This window comes from Typopeltis vanoorti, chromosome 3, assembly GCF_054136105.1.
Source record: "Typopeltis vanoorti isolate ZY-2024b chromosome 3, IOZ_Tvanoo_1.0, whole genome shotgun sequence".
In the NCBI taxonomy this organism is placed as follows: domain Eukaryota; kingdom Metazoa; phylum Arthropoda; class Arachnida; order Uropygi; family Thelyphonidae; genus Typopeltis; species Typopeltis vanoorti.
The window spans coordinates 107830664-107844083 of NC_143551.1; the positions used below are offsets into that span (position 1 = coordinate 107830664).

At 36.1% G+C, this 13420-nt stretch overlaps 1 protein-coding gene across 2 annotated transcripts in view; it reads right to left on the reverse strand.

Annotated features, from left to right (window-relative positions):
• Hcf (Host cell factor) overlaps positions 1 to 13420 on the reverse strand; it is a 502792-nt gene that overhangs the window by 110717 nt on the left and 378655 nt on the right. The window lies entirely within an intron of this gene.

The window sequence follows — 13420 nt, forward strand, 5'->3', positions numbered from 1 at the left end:
GGCTTCATGGCTAAGAAACATTACACTCTTTTCTCTGTTACCTCGTTTTCACCTTCCTAGACACCTAGGTAACATGTGTACCGAATGGTAACTTGTCCTTTTCAGTATACACAAAACCCACTCACACATGCAGATCACAAACTGTTTCTCCATCCCTCTAAATAATACGTTATCATAAAAGACTAACCAACAGTGCCTATACCCTATGCTCCTATGAGGCCTCTTTTGAAGGGAAACTGAATCATATATACACCTTGTTATCTAATGGCTAATAGTTCTCATATACTAAAAAAATAATACCCCCCCCCAGTCTTCTCTTCAGAAGGATCTTAGTAATGCTATCATTATCCCCTACGTCCAAGACACATCAGAAGAAATAGCCAAAATATAAGGACATATGACCTCTGCACAGCTTTCAGCCACTTAATATCAAGTTCCTTCCTAAAAATCTTCACTTTTAATATGATCCTGCCATGGATGCCCCTATGTTGGAAGCTTAATGGAGTGAAATAACACTGAGAAAGGATTAAAAATACAATTTAATTCTTCCAATATTTTATCTCAGATCACAGAGACAACTTTAGGATTTACAATATGATAAGTGTAATACATATGCAGAGGCAATGCAAAATTAAGTGAAACATGTGAATAAAAAGATTAAAGTCCTAATTAGGAGGGATGCTCTTCAAGGCCAACAATAGGTGTCAACAGACAGCACCCATCTGGTTAAGACTCTAGTCTTCTGTCCACGCGTTTCACTTAGTTTTCTGTTGACATTGCATGTGTGTTGTAGGTCTCATGTTGTAATCCAAAATGTATGTCTCTGTAACTGAGATGAAATACTGAAATAGGAAGTGAAAGATTAAACAGTATTTTTAATCTTTTCTCAATGCTGTTTTTACTCCATTAAGCCTCCACAACATGAGGGTATCCATGGCAGGCTCATATTGTAGCATTCAGGAATGTGTTAAGGCTAACTTCAGGGTCACTCAAACAGATGGGAAAGGAAATAGACCAAGACACAAGTAGATTGATGCATTAGGAGACTGAATATATGATGTAACAATATTGGAATCTTAGCAGATAGCAGACTAATTTGGAGAAAAATTTTCAATACGAAGTTAGTAATTATTACTAACACAATGTTCCAACATAAAAATGTGCACAAATTCACATGGAGAGAAAAGAGGCAAGGAATCAGAAAAGTCTTAATGACTACATTATTGATAGTGATAGTTATATTCAGGTAATGACAATCAAGGAAAAGAAGGAGTAGCCATAGTATTCAACACTAAATACGAGGCTGATCTTCTTGAATGGCAGGCATATGAGAATGGGGAACTGGAAAATGAGACTTATTTGTGCCTAAGGTCCCACAGAAGGTTCTACTAAGGTAGAAATGGAGGAAGTTTTTGAGGCTTTAGAAAAAGCAATTGACACAATGGAAAAGGAAAAGTTGGTCCTTGTTGGGGATCAAAATATCAGAGTAGGAAATGATTGTCAAACATACAAAAATATTTTGGGAAAATTTGGAGAAAAGAGCAAAGCTAATAATAATGGAAAATACCTGTTGGATTTCTGCTCAGAACATGGAATGGTTATTGCTAATACCATGTTGCAAAATAAAAATGTGCACAATTTCACATGGAGAGAAGAGGCAAGGAATAAGAAAAGTCTCATTGACTATGTTATTGTTGATAGTGATGTTTTCTCCCTGGTGCAGGACACCAGAGTGTACAGAGGATTTGAAATTGGAAGTGATCACTATTTAGTCTTGAGTAGTATAAAATTGAATTTCATATTGAAAAGAGAAACATGTAAGAAAGTTTTAAAGCGAATGAAAGTTGAGCAGCTCTCAGATGTGAACTGTAGACTAAAATACACAAAGATTATTGAAGAAAAAATGAAGAGTTTGAGAATAGTAACTAAACCTTGGAGACTCAGTGGCAAGCCTTGAAGAAAACCCTGATTGATTCAGTCAGAGGCATGTGGTGAGGTTGTATGTAAGGATAGAAGAATCAGAACTCCATGGTGGACACAGGAAGTTAAAGAGGCAGTGAAGGAAAAGAAGAAAGCATATCAAAAGTTCCTGGCAAATAAGTCAGCTTGTGCTGTTAGAGAATACAGAGACATGTAAGAAAGCTAAACACTCTGTAAAATTGGCTAAACAAAAATCTTGGGATGACTTTGGTAAGAACATAGGTGGCAAGATATTCTGGAGGTTGTTGAAGAAGCTCAGAAATGGAGGAAAGAGTGCTGTAAAAGGAATTAGAGATGATAAAGGTGACATGAAAATGGGAGAAATAGATATCCTTGAAGTATTGAGTAATTACTTCAAAAAAATCCTATATGAAACAAGCAGTGATGACAGCACAGTGGTAAAAAACACTCAACAGGCATGCAGTCAGGTATACATATTCATACCTGAAGAAAAAAAGCTATGAAAAGCATGAAATGTGGAAAGGCAGCAATAGTAAGTGATATTCGACCAGAAATGTTCGAGTATTGAGGTATAAAAGTCTTACTGTGGCTGCACTGCATAGTTCAGAAGGCCTGGACAAAGGATGAATACTGGATGATTAGAGGAGAGCGCTCATAGTATCCATATATATAAAGGGAAATAAAACTGAATGTGAGAATTACAGAGGTATTTCTCTACTGAGTGTTCCTGGTAAGATATATGCAAGTATACTTGAGAAATGGGTGAGAAGGATTGTGGAAGAAAAGCTGGGTGAAGAACAAGCTGGATTCAGGCCAAACAGAGGCTATCAGGATCAGATTTTCACTTTATGACAAATCATTGAGAAATCATGGGAATATAACAAAGATCTGTATTTAAGTTTTGTAAATCTGGAAAAGGCATATGACAAGTTGCAAAGAGAGAAAAGCTATTCAAAATGCTACAGTTATATGGTGTCAACAGGGCATTATAATATAAAGCAATACTTAGTCTTTGAGTTATAAGTCAGCAGTCAGAATTGAAGGAAGTACAAGAAGATGGTTTTAATGTTAAATCTGGTGTCAGACAAGGATGTACATTATCTATATGGATCACATACATTATGAAGGAAAGTGGTATTAAACATGATATCAAAATTGGAGATGTTAATGTCAGCTCCTTGCTTTATGCGGATGATGTTATACTTCTAAATAAATCAAGTCTGCAAGATTCTCTGACTGAATTGAATAACTGTTGTAATAGATATGGTATGAAGGTCAGTAGTACCAAGACAAAGAGAATGAAAATAGGCAGAAGCACTGTAAATATCAACTGTATTTTGAATGGAGAAGTAAAACATTTCAGCAACTTAGGCACAATTTTTAGTGAAGATGGTAAATTAAATATAAAAATATACAACAGAATCAACAAATCTGGTATGGTAGGAAGTCAACTGAATAAATTTATATGGAATAAGAGAGAAATTAGTCAAAACACTAAATTAGCTACATAAATACAGTGTTCAAACCAATTTTAACTTACGGATCTGAGAGCTGGGTCAGAAGTAAAACAATTGACCAAAGACTAGAGATAGCTGATATAAGAGTCCTGAGAAAGATTAGGAGCATGAAGAGGCATCAATATCAAATTAAAAATAAGCATATTAGGAAAGAACTTGACATTGACAGCATCCAATAATGCATTAGCAGAGCTAATGGTAGGAAAAAGACCCAGAGGAAGACCAAGATATAGGTGGATTGATATTGTACAAAGTGCCTTAGATGATAGAAATATAAGATCTGATAATGTTGGAATCTTGACAGGCAACAAACTGATTTGGTGGAAAATTGTAGATAGGAAGTTAGTAATGATGTAAATTTTTCATGTAGTGCTATCATATCCTGTACACCCCTTGAGGGTATATATCAGGAATTTGATGATGATGAAGTTAGTAATAATGAAATATTTTCATGTAGCACAATCATATTATCCTGTACATCAAATGAGGTTACATGTCAGGAATTTGATAATCTTGATGACAAAATCCTTATTATACACTTGTCGGTATGTTGTTTGTTTCATCAATATTAAGATGTATACAGTTTCTTATTTTTTTATTATTATGAAAGTTATTTTTTATGTATATAGTTTACTGAAATTTAGCTTAATTCTAGTTTTATTACTCTCCTTTTAAATGCTGTAAGTTTGAAAATTCAATTACAGCTGCTATTTACAGCGAGAAAAAAACTGAACCAAGTGTCATTTTTATTTATTTTTTGATGTATTAAAAATCCCATGCACATTAACATGTTAGGCTCAATAATGTGATGGAAAAGTAACTCAGCTTCGTATGAACATAATACATAATTAATGCTCTGTCAGATTGTATAATTCTATAATCATAGTCCATTATGTCAGTTAACTGCATTTTCAGGTTAGTGTGTCTGTATTATTATTATTTGATTGAAATATAGAGAGTGTCCGAGTAGACTAGAAACATGATAGGATGACTGAAGAAGTCTATAAATATAGGGTAAAATTTATTTTTTAACTATGTTGTTGGGCCCATACACAAGACACAAGTTGATCAACCTATAATATGTTAGTACCATGTATGGGTTAGTTTCATTACATGTTAGTTGCATTCTCAAATAATTAACTTTGTTCTTAGTATGAGATATTTTGCTTTTGGATTTATTAGTAGACCACAGTTATTCATAAATATACAGTTGTCGACAAGTTTTGCCAGCTAATTCTGCCTGGCTTCTTCAGGACAAGAAAATAGGTACACTAACATTTACTGGTAAAAAAGAAGAATGGAGTAACAACAGTTAAATTAATTAAAACTGAAATGACTCATAACATCAAGAGCATGGAGTCTTAGTCATTGTTTGTTGATCGCGTTTTATAGTTTTCTGCAAAATTAAATTCCGCTAAGCTTAGTGAATTGATGAAGCTTTTCCAAATGTCTTTCAGTATCATGCCTTGATTTCTGTTTAGATTATCTCCTGACCAGAGTACTATTGCAGCTTCTTTAAAGTTCCTACATCTGAAATCTTCTTCAATGTAAGGCATGGAGCTGTTATCCCAATCGATGGAGTGGTTCGAAATCCAGAAATGATAGGCTAATCCTGAGGTATCTGTTCTGTTGTTGACATCCCCTATATGTTCTTTTTTTTTCGGATTTCTAGGCTTCTTGATGTTTGGCCTATATAATTCAGTCCACAGGAACATGTGTCGTGTAATTTGAAGGCAATCCTGATGTTGAAAGACCTCAGGGGACTGACAAACAGTAAGTAGAGAAAGTACAAACTGACCTTGTGGATGCATCTGCAATCTCATTTTCCTTGATTCAATTGTGGCTGGGAATTTAGCAGAATTGAACATCAAACTAAAGGGCTTAATTTGATACAATAATTGCAGAACACGACAAAAAAAACGGAATTGGATTGCACACAAGAAGGAAGATGGCCTGTAAAGAACTCAAGAAGTCTGTATAAATCACACAGTTTTGATAGCAGTTTTCTTTCATATGCAGAAGAGGAAGTTAATAGCAGCATAACCAACTGGGTGTTAGACAGGCAAGAAATCAGGGTACAGGCAGTCCCTGACTTGCATAAATTCAGACTTTCACAAATTATCATGAAAGAACTAGAAATATGGTGAATTATAAAAATTTTACTTAATCCTTTACTTAACCTATCTGATGTTATCTGCAATCCCTCTAAAGTCTTCCCCAAGACAGACAGTTTGCATGGTGCATGTGTACTTTCCTCAGTCTCACTTTCCACACACGTTGAAAGTGAAACTGTGGAAAGTGTTTAGTATTTAGTGTTTACATGAATTCTAATACCTCTAGGTTCTTAAAAGTCCAAAGAGAAATAGATGACACATTAGCCTGTTATGGAGAGATTTATGAAGAAAAGAAACAATCATTCGTTGATAATATCCAAAGAAAAAGTCAGACAGTCAAATTAAAACGTTTGTAAAAAACTTTTTCTATTTTTGCATAATATTTATACTGTATTATATTACTTTTCAGCTGATGACTTCATTCCATAATGAATTCAGTTCTGTGATTAAGCTTTTAGTAGTACTGTGGCCGATCTCTTTGTGGGCAAAGGCAACTTTCCCACTGTAATCAGAGGTATTTATAACTACTATGACTTCATAACTGTTCCTCTTCCTTTGTCCACTTAAAGATAGACAAATTGCTGTTGTATCCCAAGGAATGTAGAGACTTAAATTCAGTAGTAGCAGCAGAAAAGTAATGATGTGGAAGTTTCACTTTAAATAATATTGATGCAACTTCCAAATGAATTTTACTGGCATCTTCTCTTGAGAGAGAGAAAGGAGTGTACTCAATGTAATGCAAGAAATCAAAGAAATCTTTTTAAGAATAGTGGTGGTGGGCATTAGATGGCATTGTGTGTTGATGGTAGTAGTGCAGTTGGAGGACCAAATAGGGAAGGGAGTAAGTGTAGTGGAGTAGTGTATCCTCCATGATGAGTCCTTAGACTTCTTGGAACTGTCAAGTAATAATAATAATAGCAAAATCATATCCCTTGGAGATGAGAACAACAGTTGCAATATTAAAAAGAGGATCTCCAGAGATATTAATTATCTTTTTTGTCAACAGCTGGATTTTTTGATAGTTTTTGTATTCAATAGAGAGCAAGAGAAAAACAAACTTTTAATCTAGAATGTGTAACTGTTCCATTAAGGAATACTTGAGAGTCCATTCTTAGGATAAACCTGACGTTTTAGTGAGAAGAGACTTCAGGAATGTCAATACTACATTTGTAACCAGAAATCTTATAAGTTTGATCTTGTTCAGCATGGAGCTAACATGCATCATAGAATATTTTGATCAGAGACACACCTAATCCACAGAAATCATTTTAAATCTGGACATTTGTTCAAGGGTTATAAGGATTAGTGAAGTGCAAAATAAAGCTTCCCCTAACCAAATGTCAACCCCAGCTGCATGTGGTCTGTTTTTAAAAAACAGGAAAATGATGACCAAGCTTCAGCAGAACAACTGATGCAACATTCAGAGAAAATGTTGAATATTGCAATGCCCTGTCTGAAAGCAACAGACAGCTCCTGCCATCAGACTTGCTCCGTTCAAATCAGAGGTCTCACCTATTACCCGAAGTATCACATAAGTAGAAACCAGATGGACAAACTGGAAATGAATGTTGAACAGAAAAAAAGAATATGATACCACAAACCAAAAATTACAAAAACCTAAAATAGACTGCACTTATCTGTGACCAAAAAAGGGGATAATCAAAGTTTGAGTCTCCACAGCTCAGTTGGTTTAGACAAGCCCTTTGGTTGGAAAGACTTTTAGAATCCCATCTATGATGGCAGGAACCTTTCTCAGGTGTTTTCAATCAAATGGCGAGTTAGCTGGTCTCATATGGGGTGAAGGGTTTTCCCTCCAGGAAACCTTTTCACTTCTCAAAACTGGCAAACAGGCCAGAAGAACACACACAATAGAACACTATGGGAATAAGGATTAACCACCCTATTAAGTCGAATTTAGCCTTGAATGTATTTTATTTATTTATTTATATATTTTTTAAAACTCTTTACGAGTCTCAAAAACTTTGTTTTAATAGGAAATTTGCTGGCCTTAGATTTAAATGGATAAAGACTGCCTGCAGCAAAAATACACATGCAAATGCAGTGAAAATGTGAATCCATTTGCAAGTGCCTAGTTGCTATGGCTTGCTACCACGCCTCATGACTCCATATTGAAAGAATGGCAAACTATAGTAAAGTCCTCCACACACAGAGGACACTGCATATCTCCTTCTTCTTCTGCAGCTTGTCCTGCTTAAGAGGGGTCGCTATTTCTGATGAGTCTCCTCCACATCCTCCTGTCTTGGGCTGTAACCACATCCAAGTTCTTCATCCTCAAGTCCTCTTCCACCAGCTCTCTCCATCTCTTCTTTGGCCACCCACGCTTCCTCCTCCCTTGCACATCCACCTGCATGACCTTTCTTCACACATATTCGGCCTCCCTCCTCATCACATGACCAAACCATCTCAACCTTTCCTCCTGTATCTTCACTCCTAAGTTCATACCTTTCACCGTTCCCCTCACATAGTCATTTCTCAGACGATCCTTTCTGGTCACACCGCACATTCACCTAAGCATTCTCATCTCCGCTACCTCCATCCTGCTGATGTTATTTTCCCTCAGGGCCACAGTTTACCATAGCATACGTCATAGCTGGTCTCACTACTGTCCTATAGATTTTGCCTTACAGATGGATTGGCACCCTCTTATTGCATAGCACTCCAGCCATCTCCCTCCAACCTGCTTGTATCCTGCATCCCACTTCCTTCTCAGCCCCCTCCATCTTCTTCCACTTCTGTCCCTTCCAAGCCTCCACTGGAATCCAGTCAGCGCCGACCGATTTTCCATTCACTTCATGGCCTCCTTCACTTCCACTCTGCTGATGTTCTGCACCATCCCCCTCAGAAGGCTGCCCATCTTCTCTGTAAGACCTTGCATTTTCCTCATTCAAAAGTCCTTCAAAGTATATTCTCCATCTGTTTCTTATAATCCACATCCTTCCATAATACTCTTCCTTCAGCATCTTTGATCAGCCTCACATGTAAGATGTCCTTTGCTGCTTTATTTCTACATTTTGCTAGATGGTAAATTTTTCTGTTCTTCCTTTGTTTCTAATTGATCATACAGATCTTGATTATGCCATGGCCTTCGCCTATGCCACAACTCTCTTGGCTTCTTGCTTTCTCTCTGTATACACCTCTCTGTCCTCTTCCACTCCTGACTCATCCCGCTTCTGCTTTGCCTTCCTCTTAGCTGTCACTGCTTCTTGCACATTATCATTCCACAGCCAACCCACCTTCTGCTCCCTAATCTTTCCAGATGTCTCACCAAGCAACACATATACTCTGTCTTACTTCTACTCAGTCTCATACCTCTCTCTTCCAGCTTGCACAGCTCAGAATTGCTTTTGAATTATGTTTCCACCAATCTTGTACACTTTCTGGTCCATCCAAAATCCTCTCTAACACCCTCTCCCTAAAACGATTCCTCACACTCTCTTCTTTTAAGTGAAACCACTTAATTGTCTTCACCCCATGGCTTCCAGAGGTTCTTATCTTTGATCTTATTTTAAAGTCTGCGCACAGCAGTCGGTGTTGCTGTGACACTTGATCTGTTGGGATTACCTTACAATTTGTCACAACCTTAAGATGTTTTCTTATAGTCAAAATGTAGTCAATTTGTGAACTGTTGTTACCACTTCTAAATGTTATTAAATGTTCTTTCCTCTTGAATTGTAGAAAAACGACTTCATAATTGCAGGATCAAACGCTGCTGCAAAGTCCACAATCCTCTCTCTCCTTCTTGGTTCATCATTCCTGCCTCCATGGCCACCATGCACCCTTTCACAGACTCTATTCTATCTCCCTATGTGTTCATTCAAGTCTCCACCGAAATCACCATATCGTTTTCTTCCAGTGCCCTCATTTCTTCATCTAACATGTTCCAGAACTCATCTTTCTCCTCTGCAGTACAGCCAACTTGCAGGGCGTATATATGTAATATGATCACTTGCTCTTCTCCAAGACCCAATTTCATTCACATAATTCTGTTATTCCTCCTACCCACTTCCAGTACTTCGCCCTTCATTCTGCCACACACCACAATTCCGACACTATTTCTTCCCTCTTTATTTGCTCCAGAGTAGAACAATTTACACCCATCTCCCAGTTCCTTTGCCTTTTCCCCCTTCCACCTTGTCTCTTGCACACATAAAATGTCCAACTTCCTCTTCCTCATCATGTCTGTTACCTCTCTTCCCCTTCCAGTCATGCTTCCAACATACAGTGTTCCCACTCGCAACATTCTCTCTACTTGCTGGGCTTGCTTCTTTAACTGCACCCACCCTTGATGCGGTAGCCCTCGTTCACTTTTCACAGCTGTAGGGCAATGTGGCTGCATGTCGTTTAAGGGGTAGGCCATAGCCCTAATATCACTTTCTTTTTGACTCATTATATCATAGCTAAAGCTGGCAGTGAAGTTTTACGACTGAATGCCCTTCCTGACATAAACCCCTCGCCATTTATCCGGGCTTGGGACCAGCACCTATTGAGGCTAGTTTGCCCCCTTCGGTGGCTGCATAAGACAAAATTACTTAGGAAGATAGGAAATATTCACCCCTAGCCCTCGAATACTCTAATAGCATTAGGGGAAAGGAGCAAGAAGAGGAGAAAGAAGCAAAGAAAGAAGGGGAGGGACCAGTCTACAGATAATATAACAGATGTATGTTACATGAAGTTAAGGCATGGTCCAGCATCAGGTACCTCAGGTTTGCCATGCCCATACTCACTAAAGTGAGCCCTTGAGGTAGCAGAGGACATTGCATATGGTAAGAAGAAATTATTTTGTTATCAGGTTTACTTTGACTGCAAACACCATGACACTTAAAACTGGTAGTAGTATATGGCATTAAAAATGCCATATACTACTACCACTAAGCAGATTACTCTATTTGAAATTTTTCTTGATCTCATCCTCGATATTTTATTATAAACAGTAATGAAATTCTTCAATTTTTTTTTTCCACTGAAGTAACTTGTTCTAAAAGTAAACTAATGGGATATTAGAGAATTATTATTTTTTGAAAGAAATAAGTGCTAAGCCTCACTGCTCTTGACTGGTCAGTTTAAGGAACATCATTGTTCAGGGAACATATGCATGACAATCAGAGCAAATCTACTCATCTTTTAAATCAGAGCAAATCTACTCATTAGGATAATGGAATTATTACTTAAAGCAGATGATTCCTTTATATTTTGCATGTTTTGGGACATTAAAATCAAATAACAAGAAAAATGCAAAAACCATTCTGTTCTAAACATCAAATATAGAAATCTCTTGCCCTCTACCCACAATCTTAATGTGAACCATAGCTTAAAATTATGCATCAAAAATGCCATATACTACTACCACGAAGCAGATAACTCTATTTGAAACTTTTCTTGATCTCATCCTTGATATTTTATTGTAAATAGTAATAAAATTCTTCAATTTTTTTTCCACTGAAGTAACTTGATCTAAAAGTAAACTAATGGGATATTAGAGAATTATTATTATTATTTTTTTTTGAAAGAAATAAGTGCTAAGCCTCACTGCTCTTGAGCTCTCACCCTGCATAGGTTACAATGGCATGCACTACTAGTGTACCTTCAGTTATCCAGTCTTTCAATTATTTGACCTGTAAATTGCTCTCCTGCTGCAGCAGGAGAGCAATTTACAGGTTACTAATATATATTTCTGGTTTGAAATCCAGAAATATTAGTAACTCAATAAATTATTTATTTTGCACTTGTGGTTTTGTCATAAAACACTATCATGAAGCAAATGAATTTCCCTCCCCTTTTAAGGATTCAAGAATATATTCATTCTATCTAAATAATTTTTGCAATTGTTTCAGGTAAATAAGTGTATTTACCTGAAAAAAGTTAATAAAAAATAAAAATAAATAAAAAACTAATTACTATTATACAAGGTGTCCATAAATTATTCACTCCATTATTAACCTTAATAAATTCATTAATTTAGGAGCTATCTTTGTTATTCATTAGTGAAGTTTATGATAGTTAATAAAATAACTAAAGACATTTTTCTTTTAATTAAGTAGACTACTAAAGCTAACTCAATACTTCACAGAATTCAGTAATTAATAACAATAAACAAACAAATAAATAAATAATAACACAACCACATTTTTCCTTTATTTCACAGACCACTATGGTCAAAATGACAGAATTGTAGCAGTAGCAGAAAGCAATGTGTGTCCTGTGGCTGTGAGAAAGCAAATATCCAATTATTATACAGAATTTTTTTTTTGGGGGGGGGGGGACAATCAAACACACCAAGAAAGCAATCACTCAAGTGATAGCTGAAACAATTTCAAGAGACTGACACTGTTCTATATCAGAAAGAAACTGGTAGGTCTAACTGAAGTTCTAAAAAATCCAAATGCCAAGGAAGCTGAGAACTGCAAATACTGTTGAATGCAGTATTCACGCATGTAGTGTTCACAAGAGGATGAAACCATGCATATAAATTCCATACCTTGCAGAAACCTCTACCAAATGACAAACTCCAACAGATACAATCGGCTTTTGACATTCTTGACCACACTAATAAAGATGATCACTTTCTGAGCCACATTATTTTCAATGATAAAGTGACATTCCATCTGTTTGGTAAAGTCAATGGACACATTTGTTGTATAAGGGAATCAGAAAATCTGCATGAATTTATTCAACACGAATATGACAGTCCCAATATAAATGTTTAGTATATTTATAGAAACTTTCATGACTTATACATGTAAAAAAAATAGAGAATTTTATTCAAAAACTGTGATATATTTCACTCAACATAACATGAACATTATCAGGGAGACAGACCAATAACTACATTCAAAACATGAATCATAAGAATAAGTCTCGAAGCATGCCTAATAGTTCAGTCACAAGTGAGATGCTAGGATTATACTGTTAGAGTTCAAAGGAACAATTGCCAAAGTTGCACAGATAAAAAATATTATGAATTAATAGTAATCACTTCCCTAAACTTAGAGATTGACATACAGCTAGAGCAGTTAAGGTTTGAGTGATTTTGTAGCATTTCACATGTTTCAGAGAAAGGATGATCAAATTTGAACCTGTTGGAATGAAGAATCTTTGTCTGGCTGCAAAGAACTCTGTGCCTAATCAATAACATGAGAAGCAAGGCCAGATTGGTTTCCAAAAATGCAATATAGTCTTGATGTTCTTGGATTCTAATCAAAGCAGAATCAGCAAGTACCTGATAGACATCTGGTAATGTATCCTTTGCAGATGGTAAGATGGAAGCCAGTTTTCAAGCTGGTTTGGAGGAAGTGTATAGATTGAATTTGTGCTATTTGTTCTGAGGTTCCTTTAATGTAGGATATTGAAATTCTTTTCACATTGGATTATAGTCTTATTTTAGTAGAAGGATGATAATTATCAATACTTTTCTGAATGGTGGATTTGTTGTACCCATTACATATCAGATTGCTTTTAATTTTATTCAGTTCATCTAACAAAAGGGAATCAGAGCTGATTGTATGAGCTCTACACACAAGACTCTTAATAATATCCATCTTCTGTGATGAATGATGGTGGGAGGATGACAATGTATTTGGCAGTAAAGGTTGGCTTCTGTTAAACTGAAAAGTGAACATGACCTGTGGAATTATGAATTATTAAGATATCCAAAAAAGGCGTTTGGTTATTTGATTCACATTTGATAATGAACTTGATCCATGACTACAAAGAATTATTTTTTCCCAGGATGGAACAAGACTACAAGCATATCGTTATCATCAACAAAACTTAACCATAAACAAGGTTGAGGAAAAATAGTGCAAAAGAGTTGATTTTCTAGATGCTCCA